General features: G+C 27.7%; 2 long non-coding RNA genes across 3 annotated transcripts; both read left to right on the forward strand.

Moving 5' to 3' along the window:
• The first annotated feature begins 592 nt into the window (after positions 1 to 592).
• Positions 593 to 5,168, forward strand: LOC132931416 (uncharacterized). Of its 2 annotated transcripts, none has more exons than XR_009662604.1 (6): positions 593 to 856; positions 1,362 to 1,491; positions 3,399 to 3,529; positions 3,837 to 4,005; positions 4,332 to 4,432; positions 4,938 to 5,168. It is a non-coding gene; the product is annotated as an uncharacterized LOC132931416 (long non-coding RNA). The 2 variants fall into 2 exon arrangements; XR_009662603.1 differs by having other exon boundaries at positions 597 to 856; positions 3,399 to 3,542.
• Positions 5,169 to 6,733: 1,565 nt separating this feature from the next.
• On the forward strand, positions 6,734 to 22,167 carry LOC132931391 (uncharacterized). Its single transcript, XR_009662576.1, has 18 exons — positions 6,734 to 6,911; positions 6,980 to 7,123; positions 7,418 to 7,586; positions 7,913 to 8,013; positions 8,519 to 8,648; positions 10,556 to 10,699; positions 10,994 to 11,162; positions 11,489 to 11,589; positions 12,095 to 12,224; positions 14,133 to 14,276; positions 14,571 to 14,739; positions 15,066 to 15,800; positions 17,708 to 17,851; positions 18,146 to 18,314; positions 18,641 to 18,741; positions 19,247 to 19,376; positions 21,284 to 21,427; positions 21,722 to 22,167. It is a non-coding gene; the product is annotated as an uncharacterized LOC132931391 (long non-coding RNA).
• Positions 22,168 to 22,587: the final 420 nt, after the last annotated feature.

Raw genomic sequence — 22,587 nt, forward strand, 5'->3', positions numbered from 1 at the left:
CATGATTTTATATGATCATTTTGACGAATATCAAAAATTCATGTTTTAAACTGCTTATAAAGCACTGAGTTATCGAGTCATTCTCTAATTATTATATATATTTAACTGATTAAATTTTTTTAGATGGCAATACAGCAGATGACTCAAGGAATGCTGAGACATTTATTTGTATGCATACAACTTTGGGAAAGTATGAACATCCAATTTTGAAAATGAACTAACGAATACTGATTATAATGAATTTATGCAATTTACATGTAATGGTTATTAGGTATTGTTGATATAAAATTAATAGCAATGTATCTAAAAGTTACTCAAATGCTTCCCTGACCATAATATTAATTAAATTATTTAATTTATTATTATTAACTTGCATACATTTCATTTAAGCAGATACTTTATAAACACTATAAAACATGATTTTACATGGTAATTTTAACAAATATTACAAAGTCATATTTTTAACTGCTTATAAAACACTCAATTCACATGTTAGTGTCTAGAAACCTCGACTACTAGATTATGACAATGATTCTTATTGTATAATGTATACAAGTATTACAAACTCTTATTATTTTAATATTGAAATACAGCAATTTTATGTTAATGTACAAGTGTATTCTTTACTTATATTTTGTTTTACATTAAAACTCAACAAGACATTCTGGTAGATTTGTACTATCTCTTTTGTTGCTAAGCATTATAATTATTTCTTTAAACATTATACATATTTAACTGACTACTTTGTGTTTTAGATGGCAGTACAGCAGATCACTCGAGGCATGCTGAGACATGAATTAACATTTCTATCACTTTGGAAAGTTACAACATCTTCCGTTGAAAATTGGAATAGAAGGTACTGCTAATATTAATGGTTTCATGCAACGTGCGTGTAATGGGTATTGAATGTAATCGATATTCAATTAATAGTAGTGTTACAAAAAGTTAGTGTCATAAAACCCTAACCATTATATTAAGTAAATGGTTCTTATTTACCATTATTAACTTCCATATATTTCATTTAGGCTCATACTTGATAATAAACACTATAAAACGTGCTTATATATCATAATTTTGACTCATATTACAAATTCATATTTTTAGCTGCTCATAAAAATCTCAATTATCAAGTCAGTGTCATGAAACCTAGACAATTAGATTAAGTAAATGATTCTTATTTACCATTACTAACATCCATATTTGTCATTTAAGCTGATACTTCATAAACACTATAAAACATGTTTTTTATATGATAATATTGACTAATATTACAAATTCATACTTTGAACTGCCTGTAAAACACTGTATTCTCAAGCTATTCTCCAACCGTTATACATTATTAACTTATTACATTTTTTCAGATGGCAGTATATCAGATCAATCGAGGCACGCTGAGACACGAATTCACATTTCTACCACCAAGGAAAGTATCAACATACTATGTTGAAAATGGACTAGAAGATACTGATAATAATATTGGATTTATGCAATGTGCGTGCAATGGTTATTGAATATAATTGATACTAAATTAATAGCTGTGAAACAATTGAGATTTGTTAAATATCTGAATAAAATAATAGTAAACAACTTTAGCTTGTATTGTTTATTCTTAAAATTTACCTATGCTATAAATATATTTTATTTTTACTATATTTAAATGATCATTATAAAACACTCAGATATTAAGTCAATGTTTAGAAGCTTGAACAATGGTTTAAGATATTTTGCCATTATTATCTTTCACGTGTTTCATTTAACCTGGTATTTTGAATACACTATAATACATGTTTTTATATGATAATTTTGACAAATCCCCATTTTAAACTGCTTATAAAACACTGAAAATTATTAAATGTATGCACCGACAGAGGGCGGTAGTGGGGACGACGTCGGTCGGCCGATGCCCGATCGCCTCAGAGTAAAACTAGTTGGTTGTGTGCCGTTCACCGGACGGCCTTTTAACATAACTGATGGTTGTTTTTACTTAGCTATTGGGTGTAGTTGTTGTTCATTTAATAAAGATTTTTGATATTATAAACGAATTGTTCATATTTTATGCCCGAAGTTAACACAAGTAAGTGTCTTGATTAAGAAAATGATTCTAATTTATCATTTTTAACTTGCACATGTTTCATTTAATCTGATATTTTTACTTCATAAAAACTATAAAATATGATTTTATAAGTTAATTTTGACGAATAATACAAATTAATATTTTTAGATTCTGAACGGAGTGACGAATGTATTGATTTTACAATGATGTTTGTATTATTTTTGTGTCCGTCATCACTTTTTGGAGTAGTAATAATGCTTCGTTTTTGACTTCAGCCCCTCTTTGAAAAGACAAAATCGATTTTTTGATTTTGCTGTAAGTCAAAAACGAATCATTGTAAATACTTGAAATTTTCAACAAACGTTTATATTAGCGTTATCTATTTGCGATTAAATTTTCAAAATATTTTGACATTTTTTAAGCTACTTATAGATAATTGAAACTTATCGTAGTAAAAAATAAATCAAAAATCGTTAGTCACAATTTTTGTTTATAAGCATTTAAAGTTCAAATGTTTAGAAAATATATCAAAATCACGAAAATTTGCAAAGAATTTTGAAGTTGAAAATCCATAAGATCTTTGTGATTTATACTTAAGGTTCAAAAATAAAAATAGTAGGTTATCCATAAGTTTTCCTTCAAGTAACCGTAAAAAAATAAATCCATTGTCAATATAGAAAACATTTTATGTGCGTATGAAATATAATTTTTTACGAAATCGCGTAAAATAACGATATATTACAATTTAAATATAGGTAATAATATAATATATCCAACTAATTATAATTGACTGACAAATCATCTCCGTTCAGAATCGTTTTTCGTATACAATGCTACCCGTCGTTGCATTCAAATTTAACACATCCATTATAGTGACCAGTGACCTACTCTCCATCACTACTATACAGCGGAGCGATACCCACTTTTTTCATATTGAAAAGGAGCAAATTTTCAGTTGTACAAATGTATTCTTTAGTCACACTTATAATAGGTACATTTATATTCTACAAAACATTCTGGTATGTTTGTAGGTACTATCCTTTATGGCTTATCATAATTATTATTTCTTATCGTCTGTTATATATTATGTCTATATTTCATATCATTTTGCAGTTTTACATTCGTATTTGTATTTGAGTTTCAACTGTAAATTGTTTTCAAGAATTTTGTAATAAAAATGAAGTTTGTCTGTTAGTTTATGTTTTGATTGTTTCCATTTCAAAATTATTCAGTGTTGTCCACGTACAAGTTGTTATATAAAAATTGTTGTCCTCCTTACGGTGTCTAGTAGCGACATTTTATCCTCCAACCATTATACATATTTAACTTACTATTTTTTTTTTAGATGGCAGTACAGCAGATCATTCGATACATGCTGAGACAAGAATTCACATTTCTACCACCATGCTAAATATCAATATGCTACGTTGAAAATTGTACTAGACGGTACTGCTAATAATAATGGTTTTGTGCAACGTGCGTGTAATGGGTATTGAATTTAATTGATATTAAATTAATAGTAGTGTAACAAAAAGTCAGTGTCACGAAACCCTGACCATTAGATTATAAGCAAATGATTCTAATTTTCCATAATTGACATTCAAATATTACATTTAATATGATACTTCATACACACAATAAAAAATGATTTTATATCATAATTTTGATATGATAATTTAAACAAATATTACAAAGTCATACTTTAAACTGCTTGTAAAACACTGTATTCTCAAGTTATTCTCCAAACACTATACATATTTAACTTACTACTTTTTTTTTTTAGATGGCAGTACAGCAGATCATTCAATACACGCTGAGACATGAATTCACATTTCTACCACTATGCTAAATATCAATATGCTACGTTGCAAATTGTACTGACATTGTATTGACGTTCAAATATTACATTTAAGATGATACTTCATACACACAATAAAACATGATTTTACATGGTAATTTTAACAAATATTACAAAGTCATATTTTTAACTGCTTATAAAACACTCAATTCACATGTTAGTGTCTAGAAACCTCGACTACTAGATTATGACAATGATTCTTATTGTATAATGTATACAAGTATTACAAACTCTTATTATTTTAATATTGAAATACAGCAATTTTATGTTAATGTACAAGTGTATTCTTTACTTATATTTTGTTTTACATTAAAACTCAACAAGACATTCTGGTAGATTTGTACTATCTCTTTTGTTGCTAAGCATTATAATTATTTCTTTAAACATTATACATATTTAACTGACTACTTTGTGTTTTAGATGGCAGTACAGCAGATCACTCGAGGCATGCTGAGACATGAATTAACATTTCTATCACTTTGGAAAGTTACAACATCTTCCGTTGAAAATTGGAATAGAAGGTACTGCTAATATTAATGGTTTCATGCAACGTGCGTGTAATGGGTATTGAATGTAATCGATATTCAATTAATAGTAGTGTTACAAAAAGTTAGTGTCATAAAACCCTAACCATTATATTAAGTAAATGGTTCTTATTTACCATTATTAACTTCCATATATTTCATTTAGGCTCATACTTGATAATAAACACTATAAAACGTGCTTATATATCATAATTTTGACTCATATTACAAATTCATATTTTTAGCTGCTCATAAAAATCTCAATTATCAAGTCAGTGTCATGAAACCTAGACAATTAGATTAAGTAAATGATTCTTATTTACCATTACTAACATCCATATTTGTCATTTAAGCTGATACTTCATAAACACTATAAAACATGTTTTTTATATGATAATATTGACTAATATTACAAATTCATACTTTGAACTGCCTGTAAAACACTGTATTCTCAAGCTATTCTCCAACCGTTATACATTATTAACTTATTACATTTTTTCAGATGGCAGTATATCAGATCAATCGAGGCACGCTGAGACACGAATTCACATTTCTACCACCAAGGAAAGTATCAACATACTATGTTGAAAATGGACTAGAAGATACTGATAATAATATTGGATTTATGCAATGTGCGTGCAATGGTTATTGAATATAATTGATACTAAATTAATAGCTGTGAAACAATTGAGATTTGTTAAATATCTGAATAAAATAATAGTAAACAACTTTAGCTTGTATTGTTTATTCTTAAAATTTACCTATGCTATAAATATATTTTATTTTTACTATATTTAAATGATCATTATAAAACACTCAGATATTAAGTCAATGTTTAGAAGCTTGAACAATGGTTTAAGATATTTTGCCATTATTATCTTTCACGTGTTTCATTTAACCTGGTATTTTGAATACACTATAATACATGTTTTTATATGATAATTTTGACAAATCCCCATTTTAAACTGCTTATAAAACACTGAAAATTATTAAATGTATGCACCGACAGAGGGCGGTAGTGGGGACGACGTCGGTCGGCCGATGCCCGATCGCCTCAGAGTAAAACTAGTTGGTTGTGTGCCGTTCACCGGACGGCCTTTTAACATAACTGATGGTTGTTTTTACTTAGCTATTGGGTGTAGTTGTTGTTCATTTAATAAAGATTTTTGATATTATAAACGAATTGTTCATATTTTATGCCCGAAGTTAACACAAGTAAGTGTCTTGATTAAGAAAATGATTCTAATTTATCATTTTTAACTTGCACATGTTTCATTTAATCTGATATTTTTACTTCATAAAAACTATAAAATATGATTTTATAAGTTAATTTTGACGAATAATACAAATTAATATTTTTAGATTCTGAACGGAGTGACGAATGTATTGATTTTACAATGATGTTTGTATTATTTTTGTGTCCGTCATCACTTTTTGGAGTAGTAATAATGCTTCGTTTTTGACTTCAGCCCCTCTTTGAAAAGACAAAATCGATTTTTTGATTTTGCTGTAAGTCAAAAACGAATCATTGTAAATACTTGAAATTTTCAACAAACGTTTATATTAGCGTTATCTATTTGCGATTAAATTTTCAAAATATTTTGACATTTTTTAAGCTACTTATAGATAATTGAAACTTATCGTAGTAAAAAATAAATCAAAAATCGTTAGTCACAATTTTTGTTTATAAGCATTTAAAGTTCAAATGTTTAGAAAATATATCAAAATCACGAAAATTTGCAAAGAATTTTGAAGTTGAAAATCCATAAGATCTTTGTGATTTATACTTAAGGTTCAAAAATAAAAATAGTAGGTTATCCATAAGTTTTCCTTCAAGTAACCGTAAAAAAATAAATCCATTGTCAATATAGAAAACATTTTATGTGCGTATGAAATATAATTTTTTACGAAATCGCGTAAAATAACGATATATTACAATTTAAATATAGGTAATAATATAATATATCCAACTAATTATAATTGACTGACAAATCATCTCCGTTCAGAATCGTTTTTTCGTATACAATGCTACCCGTCGTTGCATTCAAATTTAACACATCCATTATAGTGACCAGTGACCTACTCTCCATCACTACCTATACAGCGGAGCGATACCCACTTTTTTCATATTGAAAAGGAGCAAATTTTCAGTTGTACAAATGTATTCTTTAGTCACACTTATAATAGGTACATTTATATTCTACAAAACATTCTGGTATGTTTGTAGGTACTATCCTTTATGGCTTATCATAATTATTATTTCTTATCGTCTGTTATATATTATGTCTATATTTCATATCATTTTGCAGTTTTACATTCGTATTTGTATTTGAGTTTCAACTGTAAATTGTTTTCAAGAATTTTGTAATAAAAATGAAGTTTGTCTGTTAGTTTATGTTTTGATTGTTTCCATTTCAAAATTATTCAGTGTTGTCCACGTACAAGTTGTTATATAAAAATTGTTGTCCTCCTTACGGTGTCTAGTAGCGACATTTTATCCTCCAACCATTATACATATTTAACTTACTATTATTTTTTTTTTAGATGGCAGTACAGCAGATCATTCGATACATGCTGAGACAAGAATTCACATTTCTACCACTATGCTAAATATCAATATGCTACGTTGAAAATTGTACTAGACGGTACTGCTAATAATAATGGTTTTGTGCAACGTGCGTGTAATGGGTATTGAATTTAATTGATATTAAATTAATAGTAGTGTAACAAAAAGTCAGTGTCACGAAACCCTGACCATTAGATTATAAGCAAATGATTCTAATTTTCCATAATTGACATTGAAATATTACATTTAATATGATACTTCATACACACAATAAAAAATGATTTTATATCATAATTTTGATATGATAATTTAAACAAATATTACAAAGTCATACTTTAAACTGCTTGTAAAACACTGTATTCTCAAGTTATTCTCCAAACACTATACATATTTAACTTACTACTTTTTTTTTTTAGATGGCAGTACAGCAGATCATTCAATACACGCTGAGACATGAATTCACATTTCTACCACTATGCTAAATATCAATATGCTACGTTGCAAATTGTACTGACATTGTATTGACGTTCAAATATTACATTTAAGATGATACTTCATACACACAATAAAACATGATTTTACATGGTAATTTTAACAAATATTACAAAGTCATATTTTTAACTGCTTATAAAACACTCAATTCACATGTTAGTGTCTAGAAACCTCGACTACTAGATTATGACAATGATTCTTATTGTATAATGTATACAAGTATTACAAACTCTTATTATTTTAATATTGAAATACAGCAATTTTATGTTAATGTACAAGTGTATTCTTTACTTATATTTTGTTTTACATTAAAACTCAACAAGACATTCTGGTAGATTTGTACTATCTCTTTTGTTGCTAAGCATTATAATTATTTCTTTAAACATTATACATATTTAACTGACTACTTTGTGTTTTAGATGGCAGTACAGCAGATCACTCGAGGCATGCTGAGACATGAATTAACATTTCTATCACTTTGGAAAGTTACAACATCTTCCGTTGAAAATTGGAATAGAAGGTACTGCTAATATTAATGGTTTCATGCAACGTGTGTGTAATGGGTATTGAATGTAATCGATATTCAATTAATAGTAGTGTTACAAAAAGTTAGTGTCATAAAACCCTAACCATTATATTAAGTAAATGGTTCTTATTTACCATTATTAACTTCCATATATTTCATTTAGGCTCATACTTGATAATAAACACTATAAAACGTGCTTATATATCATAATTTTGACTCATATTACAAATTCATATTTTTAGCTGCTCATAAAAATCTCAATTATCAAGTCAGTGTCATGAAACCTAGACAATTAGATTAAGTAAATGATTCTTATTTACCATTACTAACATCCATATTTGTCATTTAAGCTGATACTTCATAAACACTATAAAACATGTTTTTTATATGATAATATTGACTAATATTACAAATTCATACTTTGAACTGCCTGTAAAACACTGTATTCTCAAGCTATTCTCCAACCGTTATACATTATTAACTTATTACATTTTTTCAGATGGCAGTATATCAGATCAATCGAGGCACGCTGAGACACGAATTCACATTTCTACCACCAAGGAAAGTATCAACATACTATGTTGAAAATGGACTAGAAGATACTGATAATAATATTGGATTTATGCAATGTGCGTGCAATGGTTATTGAATATAATTGATACTAAATTAATAGCTGTGAAACAATTGAGATTTGTTAAATATCTGAATAAAATAATAGTAAACAACTTTAGCTTGTATTGTTTATTCTTAAAATTTACCTATGCTATAAATATATTTTATTTTTACTATATTTAAATGATCATTATAAAACACTCAGATATTAAGTCAATGTTTAGAAGCTTGAACAATGGTTTAAGATATTTTGCCATTATTATCTTTCACGTGTTTCATTTAACCTGGTATTTTGAATACACTATAATACATGTTTTTATATGATAATTTTGACAAATCCCCATTTTAAACTGCTTATAAAACACTGAAAATTATTAAATGTATGCACCGACAGAGGGCGGTAGTGGGGACGACGTCGGTCGGCCGATGCCCGATCGCCTCAGAGTAAAACTAGTTGGTTGTGTGCCGTTCACCGGACGGCCTTTTAACATAACTGATGGTTGTTTTTACTTAGCTATTGGGTGTAGTTGTTGTTCATTTAATAAAGATTTTTGATATTATAAACGAATTGTTCATATTTTATGCCCGAAGTTAACACAAGTAAGTGTCTTGATTAAGAAAATGATTCTAATTTATCATTTTTAACTTGCACATGTTTCATTTAATCTGATATTTTTACTTCATAAAAACTATAAAATATGATTTTATAAGTTAATTTTGACGAATAATACAAATTAATATTTTTAGATTCTGAACGGAGTGACGAATGTATTGATTTTACAATGATGTTTGTATTATTTTTGTGTCCGTCATCACTTTTTGGAGTAGTAATAATGCTTCGTTTTTGACTTCAGCCCCTCTTTGAAAAGACAAAATCGATTTTTTGATTTTGCTGTAAGTCAAAAACGAATCATTGTAAATACTTGAAATTTTCAACAAACGTTTATATTAGCGTTATCTATTTGCGATTAAATTTTCAAAATATTTTGACATTTTTTAAGCTACTTATAGATAATTGAAACTTATCGTAGTAAAAAATAAATCAAAAATCGTTAGTCACAATTTTTGTTTATAAGCATTTAAAGTTCAAATGTTTAGAAAATATATCAAAATCACGAAAATTTGCAAAGAATTTTGAAGTTGAAAATCCATAAGATCTTTGTGATTTATACTTAAGGTTCAAAAATAAAAATAGTAGGTTATCCATAAGTTTTCCTTCAAGTAACCGTAAAAAAATAAATCCATTGTCAATATAGAAAACATTTTATGTGCGTATGAAATATAATTTTTTACGAAATCGCGTAAAATAACGATATATTACAATTTAAATATAGGTAATAATATAATATATCCAACTAATTATAATTGACTGACAAATCATCTCCGTTCAGAATCGTTTTTCGTATACAATGCTACCCGTCGTTGCATTCAAATTTAACACATCCATTATAGTGACCAGTGACCTACTCTCCATCACTACTATACAGCGGAGCGATACCCACTTTTTTCATATTGAAAAGGAGCAAATTTTCAGTTGTACAAATGTATTCTTTAGTCACACTTATAATAGGTACATTTATATTCTACAAAACATTCTGGTATGTTTGTAGGTACTATCCTTTATGGCTTATCATAATTATTATTTCTTATCGTCTGTTATATATTATGTCTATATTTCATATCATTTTGCAGTTTTACATTCGTATTTGTATTTGAGTTTCAACTGTAAATTGTTTTCAAGAATTTTGTAATAAAAATGAAGTTTGTCTGTTAGTTTATGTTTTGATTGTTTCCATTTCAAAATTATTCAGTGTTGTCCACGTACAAGTTGTTATATAAAAATTGTTGTCCTCCTTACGGTGTCTAGTAGCGACATTTTATCCTCCAACCATTATACATATTTAACTTACTATTTTTTTTTTAGATGGCAGTACAGCAGATCATTCGATACATGCTGAGACAAGAATTCACATTTCTACCACCATGCTAAATATCAATATGCTACGTTGAAAATTGTACTAGACGGTACTGCTAATAATAATGGTTTTGTGCAACGTGCGTGTAATGGGTATTGAATTTAATTGATATTAAATTAATAGTAGTGTAACAAAAAGTCAGTGTCACGAAACCCTGACCATTAGATTATAAGCAAATGATTCTAATTTTCCATAATTGACATTCAAATATTACATTTAATATGATACTTCATACACACAATAAAAAATGATTTTATATCATAATTTTGATATGATAATTTAAACAAATATTACAAAGTCATACTTTAAACTGCTTGTAAAACACTGTATTCTCAAGTTATTCTCCAAACACTATACATATTTAACTTACTACTTTTTTTTTTTAGATGGCAGTACAGCAGATCATTCAATACACGCTGAGACATGAATTCACATTTCTACCACTATGCTAAATATCAATATGCTACGTTGCAAATTGTACTGACATTGTATTGACGTTCAAATATTACATTTAAGATGATACTTCATACACACAATAAAACATGATTTTACATGGTAATTTTAACAAATATTACAAAGTCATATTTTTAACTGCTTATAAAACACTCAATTCACATGTTAGTGTCTAGAAACCTCGACTACTAGATTATGACAATGATTCTTATTGTATAATGTATACAAGTATTACAAACTCTTATTATTTTAATATTGAAATACAGCAATTTTATGTTAATGTACAAGTGTATTCTTTACTTATATTTTGTTTTACATTAAAACTCAACAAGACATTCTGGTAGATTTGTACTATCTCTTTTGTTGCTAAGCATTATAATTATTTCTTTAAACATTATACATATTTAACTGACTACTTTGTGTTTTAGATGGCAGTACAGCAGATCACTCGAGGCATGCTGAGACATGAATTAACATTTCTATCACTTTGGAAAGTTACAACATCTTCCGTTGAAAATTGGAATAGAAGGTACTGCTAATATTAATGGTTTCATGCAACGTGCGTGTAATGGGTATTGAATGTAATCGATATTCAATTAATAGTAGTGTTACAAAAAGTTAGTGTCATAAAACCCTAACCATTATATTAAGTAAATGGTTCTTATTTACCATTATTAACTTCCATATATTTCATTTAGGCTCATACTTGATAATAAACACTATAAAACGTGCTTATATATCATAATTTTGACTCATATTACAAATTCATATTTTTAGCTGCTCATAAAAATCTCAATTATCAAGTCAGTGTCATGAAACCTAGACAATTAGATTAAGTAAATGATTCTTATTTACCATTACTAACATCCATATTTGTCATTTAAGCTGATACTTCATAAACACTATAAAACATGTTTTTTATATGATAATATTGACTAATATTACAAATTCATACTTTGAACTGCCTGTAAAACACTGTATTCTCAAGCTATTCTCCAACCGTTATACATTATTAACTTATTACATTTTTTCAGATGGCAGTATATCAGATCAATCGAGGCACGCTGAGACACGAATTCACATTTCTACCACCAAGGAAAGTATCAACATACTATGTTGAAAATGGACTAGAAGATACTGATAATAATATTGGATTTATGCAATGTGCGTGCAATGGTTATTGAATATAATTGATACTAAATTAATAGCTGTGAAACAATTGAGATTTGTTAAATATCTGAATAAAATAATAGTAAACAACTTTAGCTTGTATTGTTTATTCTTAAAATTTACCTATGCTATAAATATATTTTATTTTTACTATATTTAAATGATCATTATAAAACACTCAGATATTAAGTCAATGTTTAGAAGCTTGAACAATGGTTTAAGATATTTTGCCATTATTATCTTTCACGTGTTTCATTTAACCTGGTATTTTGAATACACTATAATACATGTTTTTATATGATAATTTTGACAAATCCCCATTTTAAACTGCTTATAAAACACTGAAAATTATTAAATGTATGCACCGACAGAGGGCGGTAGTGGGGACGACGTCGGTCGGCCGATGCCCGATCGCCTCAGAGTAAAACTAGTTGGTTGTGTGCCGTTTCACCGGACGGCCTTTTAACATAACTGATGGTTGTTTTTACTTAGCTATTGGGTGTAGTTGTTGTTCATTTAATAAAGATTTTTGATATTATAAACGAATTGTTCATATTTTATGCCCGAAGTTAACACAAGTAAGTGTCTTGATTAAGAAAATGATTCTAATTTATCATTTTTAACTTGCACATGTTTCATTTAATCTGATATTTTTACTTCATAAAAACTATAAAATATGATTTTATAAGTTAATTTTGACGAATAATACAAATTAATATTTTTAGATTCTGAACGGAGTGACGAATGTATTGATTTTACAATGATGTTTGTATTATTTTTGTGTCCGTCATCACTTTTTGGAGTAGTAATAATGCTTCGTTTTTGACTTCAGCCCCTCTTTGAAAAGACAAAATCGAGTTTTTGATTTTGCTGTAAGTCAAAAACGAATCATTGTAAATACTTGAAATTTTCAACAAACGTTTATATTAGCGTTATCTATTTGCGATTAAATTTTCAAAATATTTTGACATTTTTTAAGCTACTTATAGATAATTGAAACTTATCGTAGTAAAAAATAAATCAAAAATCGTTAGTCACAATTTTTGTTTATAAGCATTTAAAGTTCAAATGTTTAGAAAATATATCAAAATCACGAAAATTTGCAAAGAATTTTGAAGTTGAAAATCCATAAGATCTTTGTGATTTATACTTAAGGTTCAAAAATAAAAATAGTAGGTTATCCATAAGTTTTCCTTCAAGTAACCGTAAAAAAATAAATCCATTGTCAATATAGAAAACATTTTATGTGCGTATGAAATATAATTTTTTACGAAATCGCGTAAAATAACGATATATTACAATTTAAATATAGGTAATAATATAATATATCCAACTAATTATAATTGACTGACAAATCATCTCCGTTCAGAATCGTTTTTCGTATACAATGCTACCCGTCGTTGCATTCAAATTTAACACATCCATTATAGTGACCAGTGACCTACTCTCCATCACTACTATACAGCGGAGCGATACCCACTTTTTTCATATTGAAAAGGAGCAAATTTTCAGTTGTACAAATGTATTCTTTAGTCACACTTATAATAGGTACATTTATATTCTACAAAACATTCTGGTATGTTTGTAGGTACTATCCTTTATGGCTTATCATAATTATTATTTCTTATCGTCTGTTATATATTATGTCTATATTTCATATCATTTTGCAGTTTTACATTCGTATTTGTATTTGAGTTTCAACTGTAAATTGTTTTCAAGAATTTTGTAATAAAAATGAAGTTTGTCTGTTAGTTTATGTTTTGATTGTTTCCATTTCAAAATTATTCAGTGTTGTCCACGTACAAGTTGTTATATAAAAATTGTTGTCCTCCTTACGGTGTCTAGTAGCGACATTTTATCCTCCAACCATTATACATATTTAACTTACTATTTTTTTTTTAGATGGCAGTACAGCAGATCATTCGATACATGCTGAGACAAGAATTCACATTTCTACCACCATGCTAAATATCAATATGCTACGTTGAAAATTGTACTAGACGGTACTGCTAATAATAATGGTTTTGTGCAACGTGCGTGTAATGGGTATTGAATTTAATTGATATTAAATTAATAGTAGTGTAACAAAAAGTCAGTGTCACGAAACCCTGACCATTAGATTATAAGCAAATGATTCTAATTTTCCATAATTGACATTCAAATATTACATTTAATATGATACTTCATACACACAATAAAAAATGATTTTATATCATAATTTTGATATGATAATTTAAACAAATATTACAAAGTCATACTTTAAACTGCTTGTAAAACACTGTATTCTCAAGTTATTCTCCAAACACTATACATATTTAACTTACTACTTTTTTTTTTTAGATGGCAGTACAGCAGATCATTCAATACACGCTGAGACATGAATTCACATTTCTACCACTATGCTAAATATCAATATGCTACGTTGCAAATTGTACTGACATTGTATTGACGTTCAAATATTACATTTAAGATGATACTTCATACACACAATAAAACATGATTTTACATGGTAATTTTAACAAATATTACAAAGTCATATTTTTAACTGCTTATAAAACACTCAATTCACATGTTAGTGTCTAGAAACCTCGACTACTAGATTATGACAATGATTCTTATTGTATAATGTATACAAGTATTACAAACTCTTATTATTTTAATATTGAAATACAGCAATTTTATGTTAATGTACAAGTGTATTCTTTACTTATATTTTGTTTTACATTAAAACTCAACAAGACATTCTGGTAGATTTGTACTATCTCTTTTGTTGCTAAGCATTATAATTATTTCTTTAAACATTATACATATTTAACTGACTACTTTGTGTTTTAGATGGCAGTACAGCAGATCACTCGAGGCATGCTGAGACATGAATTAACATTTCTATCACTTTGGAAAGTTACAACATCTTCCGTTGAAATTGGAATAGAAGGTACTGCTAATATTAATGGTTTCATGCAACGTGCGTGTAATGGGTATTGAATGTAATCGATATTCAATTAATAGTAGTGTTACAAAAAGTTAGTGTCATAAAACCCTAACCATTATATTAAGTAAATGGTTCTTATTTACCATTATTAACTTCCATATATTTCATTTAGGCTCATACTTGATAATAAACACTATAAAACGTGCTTATATATCATAATTTTGACTCATATTACAAATTCATATTTTTAGCTGCTCATAAAAATCTCAATTATCAAGTCAGTGTCATGAAACCTAGACAATTAGATTAAGTAAATGATTCTTATTTACCATTACTAACATCCATATTTGTCATTTAAGCTGATACTTCATAAACACTATAAAACATGTTTTTTATATGATAATATTGACTAATATTACAAATTCATACTTTGAACTGCCTGTAAAACACTGTATTCTCAAGCTATTCTCCAACCGTTATACATTATTAACTTATTACATTTTTTCAGATGGCAGTATATCAGATCAATCGAGGCACGCTGAGACACGAATTCACATTTCTACCACCAAGGAAAGTATCAACATACTATGTTGAAAATGGACTAGAAGATACTGATAATAATATTGGATTTATGCAATGTGCGTGCAATGGTTATTGAATATAATTGATACTAAATTAATAGCTGTGAAACAATTGAGATTTGTTAAATATCTGAATAAAATAATAGTAAACAACTTTAGCTTGTATTGTTTATTCTTAAAATTTACCTATGCTATAAATATATTTTATTTTTACTATATTTAAATGATCATTATAAAACACTCAGATATTAAGTCAATGTTTAGAAGCTTGAACAATGGTTTAAGATATTTTGCCATTATTATCTTTCACGTGTTTCATTTAACCTGGTATTTTGAATACACTATAATACATGTTTTTATATGATAATTTTGACAAATCCCCATTTTAAACTGCTTATAAAACACTGAAAATTATTAAATGTATGCACCGACAGAGGGCGGTAGTGGGGACGACGTCGGTCGGCCGATGCCCGATCGCCTCAGAGTAAAACTAGTTGGTTGTGTGCCGTTCACCGGACGGCCTTTTAACATAACTGATGGTTGTTTTTACTTAGCTATTGGGTGTAGTTGTTGTTCATTTAATAAAGATTTTTGATATTATAAACGAATTGTTCATATTTTATGCCCGAAGTTAACACAAGTAAGTGTCTTGATTAAGAAAATGATTCTAATTTATCATTTTTAACTTGCACATGTTTCATTTAATCTGATATTTTTACTTCATAAAAACTATAAAATATGATTTTATAAGTTAATTTTGACGAATAATACAAATTAATATTTTTAGATTCTGAACGGAGTGACGAATGTATTGATTTTACAATGATGTTTGTATTATTTTTGTGTCCGTCATCACTTTTTGGAGTAGTAATAATGCTTCGTTTTTGACTTCAGCCCCTCTTTGAAAAGACAAAATCGATTTTTTGATTTTGCTGTAAGTCAAAAACGAATCATTGTAAATACTTGAAATTTTCAACAAACGTTTATATTAGCGTTATCTATTTGCGATTAAATTTTCAAAATATTTTGACATTTTTTAAGCTACTTATAGATAATTGAAACTTATCGTAGTAAAAAATAAATCAAAAATCGTTAGTCACAATTTTTGTTTATAAGCATTTAAAGTTCAAATGTTTAGAAAATATATCAAAATCACGAAAATTTGCAAAGAATTTTGAAGTTGAAAATCCATAAGATCTTTGTGATTTATACTTAAGGTTCAAAAATAAAAATAGTAGGTTATCCATAAGTTTTCCTTCAAGTAACCGTAAAAAAATAAATCCATTGTCAATATAGAAAACATTTTATGTGCGTATGAAATATAATTTTTTACGAAATCGCGTAAAATAACGATATATTACAATTTAAATATAGGTAATAATATAATATATCCAACTAATTATAATTGACTGACAAATCATCTCCGTTCAGAATCGTTTTTCGTATACAATGCTACCCGTCGTTGCATTCAAATTTAACACATCCATTATAGTGACCAGTGACCTACTCTCCATCACTACTATACAGCGGAGCGATACCCACTTTTTTCATATTGAAAAGGAGCAAATTTTCAGTTGTACAAATGTATTCTTTAGTCACACTTATAATAGGTACATTTATATTCTACAAAACATTCTGGTATGTTTGTAGGTACTATCCTTTATGGCTTATCATAATTATTATTTCTTATCGTCTGTTATATATTATGTCTATATTTCATATCATTTTGCAGTTTTACATTCGTATTTGTATTTGAGTTTCAACTGTAAATTGTTTTCAAGAATTTTGTAATAAAAATGAAGTTTGTCTGTTAGTTTATGTTTTGATTGTTTCCATTTCAAAATTATTCAGTGTTGTCCACGTACAAGTTGTTATATAAAAATTGTTGTCCTCCTTACGGTGTCTAGTAGCGACATTTTATCCTCCAACCATTATACATATTTAACTTACTATTTTTTTTTTAGATGGCAGTACAGCAGATCATTCGATACATGCTGAGACAAGAATTCACATTTCTACCACCATGCTAAATATCAATATGCTACGTTGAAAATTGTACTAGACGGTACTGCTAATAATAATGGTTTTGTGCAACGTGCGTGTAATGGGTATTGAATTTAATTGATATTAAATTAATAGTAGTGTAACAAAAAGTCAGTGTCACGAAACCCTGACCATTAGATTATAAGCAAATGATTCTAATTTTCCATAATTGACATTCAAATATTACATTTAATATGATACTTCATACACACAATAAAAAATGATTTTATATCATAATTTTGATATGATAATTTAAACAAATATTACAAAGTCATACTTTAAACTGCTTGTAAAACACTGTATTCTCAAGTTATTCTCCAAACACTATACATATTTAACTTACTACTTTTTTTTTTTAGATGGCAGTACAGCAGATCATTCAATACACGCTGAGACATGAATTCACATTTCTACCACTATGCTAAATATCAATATGCTACGTTGCAAATTGTACTGACATTGTATTGACGTTCAAATATTACATTTAAGATGATACTTCATACACACAATAAAACATGATTTTACATGGTAATTTTAACAAATATTACAAAGTCATATTTTTAACTGCTTATAAAACACTCAATTCACATGTTAGTGTCTAGAAACCTCGACTACTAGATTATGACAATGATTCTTATTGTATAATGTATACAAGTATTACAAACTCTTATTATTTTAATATTGAAATACAGCAATTTTATGTTAATGTACAAGTGTATTCTTTACTTATATTTTGTTTTACATTAAAACTCAACAAGACATTCTGGTAGATTTGTACTATCTCTTTTGTTGCTAAGCATTATAATTATTTCTTTAAACATTATACATATTTAACTGACTACTTTGTGTTTTAGATGGCAGTACAGCAGATCACTCGAGGCATGCTGAGACATGAATTAACATTTCTATCACTTTGGAAAGTTACAACATCTTCCGTTGAAAATTGGAATAGAAGGTACTGCTAATATTAATGGTTTCATGCAACGTGCGTGTAATGGGTATTGAATGTAATCGATATTCAATTAATAGTAGTGTTACAAAAAGTTAGTGTCATAAAACCCTAACCATTATATTAAGTAAATGGTTCTTATTTACCATTATTAACTTCCATATATTTCATTTAGGCTCATACTTGATAATAAACACTATAAAACGTGCTTATATATCATAATTTTGACTCATATTACAAATTCATATTTTTAGCTGCTCATAAAAATCTCAATTATCAAGTCAGTGTCATGAAACCTAGACAATTAGATTAAGTAAATGATTCTTATTTACCATTACTAACATCCATATTTGTCATTTAAGCTGATACTTCATAAACACTATAAAACATGTTTTTTATATGATAATATTGACTAATATTACAAATTCATACTTTGAACTGCCTGTAAAACACTGTATTCTCAAGCTATTCTCCAACCGTTATACATTATTAACTTATTACATTTTTTCAGATGGCAGTATATCAGATCAATCGAGGCACGCTGAGACACGAATTCACATTTCTACCACCAAGGAAAGTATCAACATACTATGTTGAAAATGGACTAGAAGATACTGATAATAATATTGGATTTATGCAATGTGCGTGCAATGGTTATTGAATATAATTGATACTAAATTAATAGCTGTGAAACAATTGAGATTTGTTAAATATCTGAATAAAATAATAGTAAACAACTTTAGCTTGTATTGTTTATTCTTAAAATTTACCTATGCTATAAATATATTTTATTTTTACTATATTTAAATGATCATTATAAAACACTCAGATATTAAGTCAATGTTTAGAAGCTTGAACAATGGTTTAAGATATTTTGCCATTATTATCTTTCACGTGTTTCATTTAACCTGGTATTTTGAATACACTATAATACATGTTTTTATATGATAATTTTGACAAATCCCCATTTTAAACTGCTTATAAAACACTGAAAATTATTAAATGTATGCACCGACAGAGGGCGGTAGTGGGGACGACGTCGGTCGGCCGATGCCCGATCGCCTCAGAGTAAAACTAGTTGGTTGTGTGCCGTTCACCGGACGGCCTTTTAACATAACTGATGGTTGTTTTTACTTAGCTATTGGGTGTAGTTGTTGTTCATTTAATAAAGATTTTTGATATTATAAACGAATTGTTCATATTTTATGCCCGAAGTTAACACAAGTAAGTGTCTTGATTAAGAAAATGATTCTAATTTATCATTTTTAACTTGCACATGTTTCATTTAATCTGATATTTTTACTTCATAAAAACTATAAAATATGATTTTATAAGTTAATTTTGACGAATAATACAAATTAATATTTTTAGATTCTGAACGGAGTGACGAATGTATTGATTTTACAATGATGTTTGTATTATTTTTGTGTCCGTCATCACTTTTTGGAGTAGTAATAATGCTTCGTTTTTGACTTCAGCCCCTCTTTGAAAAGACAAAATCGATTTTTTGATTTTGCTGTAAGTCAAAAACGAATCATTGTAAATACTTGAAATTTTCAACAAACGTTTATATTAGCGTTATCTATTTGCGATTAAATTTTCAAAATATTTTGACATTTTTTAAGCTACTTATAGATAATTGAAACTTATCGTAGTAAAAAATAAATCAAAAATCGTTAGTCACAATTTTTGTTTATAAGCATTTAAAGTTCAAATGTTTAGAAAATATATCAAAATCACGAAAATTTGCAAAGAATTTTGAAGTTGAAAATCCATAAGATCTTTGTGATTTATACTTAAGGTTCAAAAATAAAAATAGTAGGTTATCCATAAGTTTTCCTTCAAGTAACCGTAAAAAAATAAATCCATTGTCAATATAGAAAACATTTTATGTGCGTATGAAATATAATTTTTTACGAAATCGCGTAAAATAACGATATATTACAATTTAAATATAGGTAATAATATAATATATCCAACTAATTATAATTGACTGACAAATCATCTCCGTTCAGAATCGTTTTTCGTATACAATGCTACCCGTCGTTGCATTCAAATTTAACACATCCATTATAGTGACCAGTGACCTACTCTCCATCACTACTATACAGCGGAGCGATACCCACTTTTTTCATATTGAAAAGGAGCAAATTTTCAGTTGTACAAATGTATTCTTTAGTCACACTTATAATAGGTACATTTATATTCTACAAAACATTCTGGTATGTTTGTAGGTACTATCCTTTATGGCTTATCATAATTATTATTTCTTATCGTCTGTTATATATTATGTCTATATTTCATATCATTTTGCAGTTTTACATTCGTATTTGTATTTGAGTTTCAACTGTAAATTGTTTTCAAGAATTTTGTAATAAAAATGAAGTTTGTCTGTTAGTTTATGTTTTGATTGTTTCCATTTCAAAATTATTCAGTGTTGTCCACGTACAAGTTGTTATATAAAAATTGTTGTCCTCCTTACGGTGTCTAGTAGCGACATTTTATCCTCCAACCATTATACATATTTAACTTACTATTTTTTTTTTAGATGGCAGTACAGCAGATCATTCGATACATGCTGAGACAAGAATTCACATTTCTACCACCATGCTAAATATCAATATGCTACGTTGAAAATTGTACTAGACGGTACTGCTAATAATAATGGTTTTGTGCAACGTGCGTGTAATGGGTATTGAATTTAATTGATATTAAATTAATAGTAGTGTAACAAAAAGTCAGTGTCACGAAACCCTGACCATTAGATTATAAGCAAATGATTCTAATTTTCCATAATTGACATTCAAATATTACATTTAATATGATACTTCATACACACAATAAAAAATGATTTTATATCATAATTTTGATATGATAATTTAAACAAATATTACAAAGTCATACTTTAAACTGCTTGTAAAACACTGTATTCTCAAGTTATTCTCCAAACACTATACATATTTAACTTACTACTTTTTTTTTTTAGATGGCAGTACAGCAGATCATTCAATACACGCTGAGACATGAATTCACATTTCTACCACTATGCTAAATATCAATATGCTACGTTGCAAATTGTACTGACATTGTATTGACGTTCAAATATTACATTTAAGATGATACTTCATACACACAATAAAACATGATTTTACATGGTAATTTTAACAAATATTACAAAGTCATATTTTTAACTGCTTATAAAACACTCAATTCACATGTTAGTGTCTAGAAACCTCGACTACTAGATTATGACAATGATTCTTATTGTATAATGTATACAAGTATTACAAACTCTTATTATTTTAATATTGAAATACAGCAATTTTATGTTAATGTACAAGTGTATTCTTTACTTATATTTTGTTTTACATTAAAACTCAACAAGACATTCTGGTAGATTTGTACTATCTCTTTTGTTGCTAAGCATTATAATTATTTCTTTAAACATTATACATATTTAACTGACTACTTTGTGTTTTAGATGGCAGTACAGCAGATCACTCGAGGCATGCTGAGACATGAAATAACATTTCTATCACTTTGGAAAGTTACAACATCTTCCGTTGAAAATTGGAATAGAAGGTACTGCTAATATTAATGGTTTCATGCAACGTGCGTGTAATGGGTATTGAATGTAATCGATATTCAATTAATAGTAGTGTTACAAAAAGTTAGTGTCATAAAACCCTAACCATTATATTAAGTAAATGGTTCTTATTTACCATTATTAACTTCCATATATTTCATTTAGGCTCATACTTGATAATAAACACTATAAAACGTGCTTATATATCATAATTTTGACTCATATTACAAATTCATATTTTTAGCTGCTCATAAAAATCTCAATTA

This window comes from Rhopalosiphum padi, unplaced genomic scaffold (genome assembly GCF_020882245.1).
Source record: "Rhopalosiphum padi isolate XX-2018 unplaced genomic scaffold, ASM2088224v1 scaffold1, whole genome shotgun sequence".
NCBI lineage: Eukaryota > Metazoa > Arthropoda > Insecta > Hemiptera > Aphididae > Rhopalosiphum > Rhopalosiphum padi.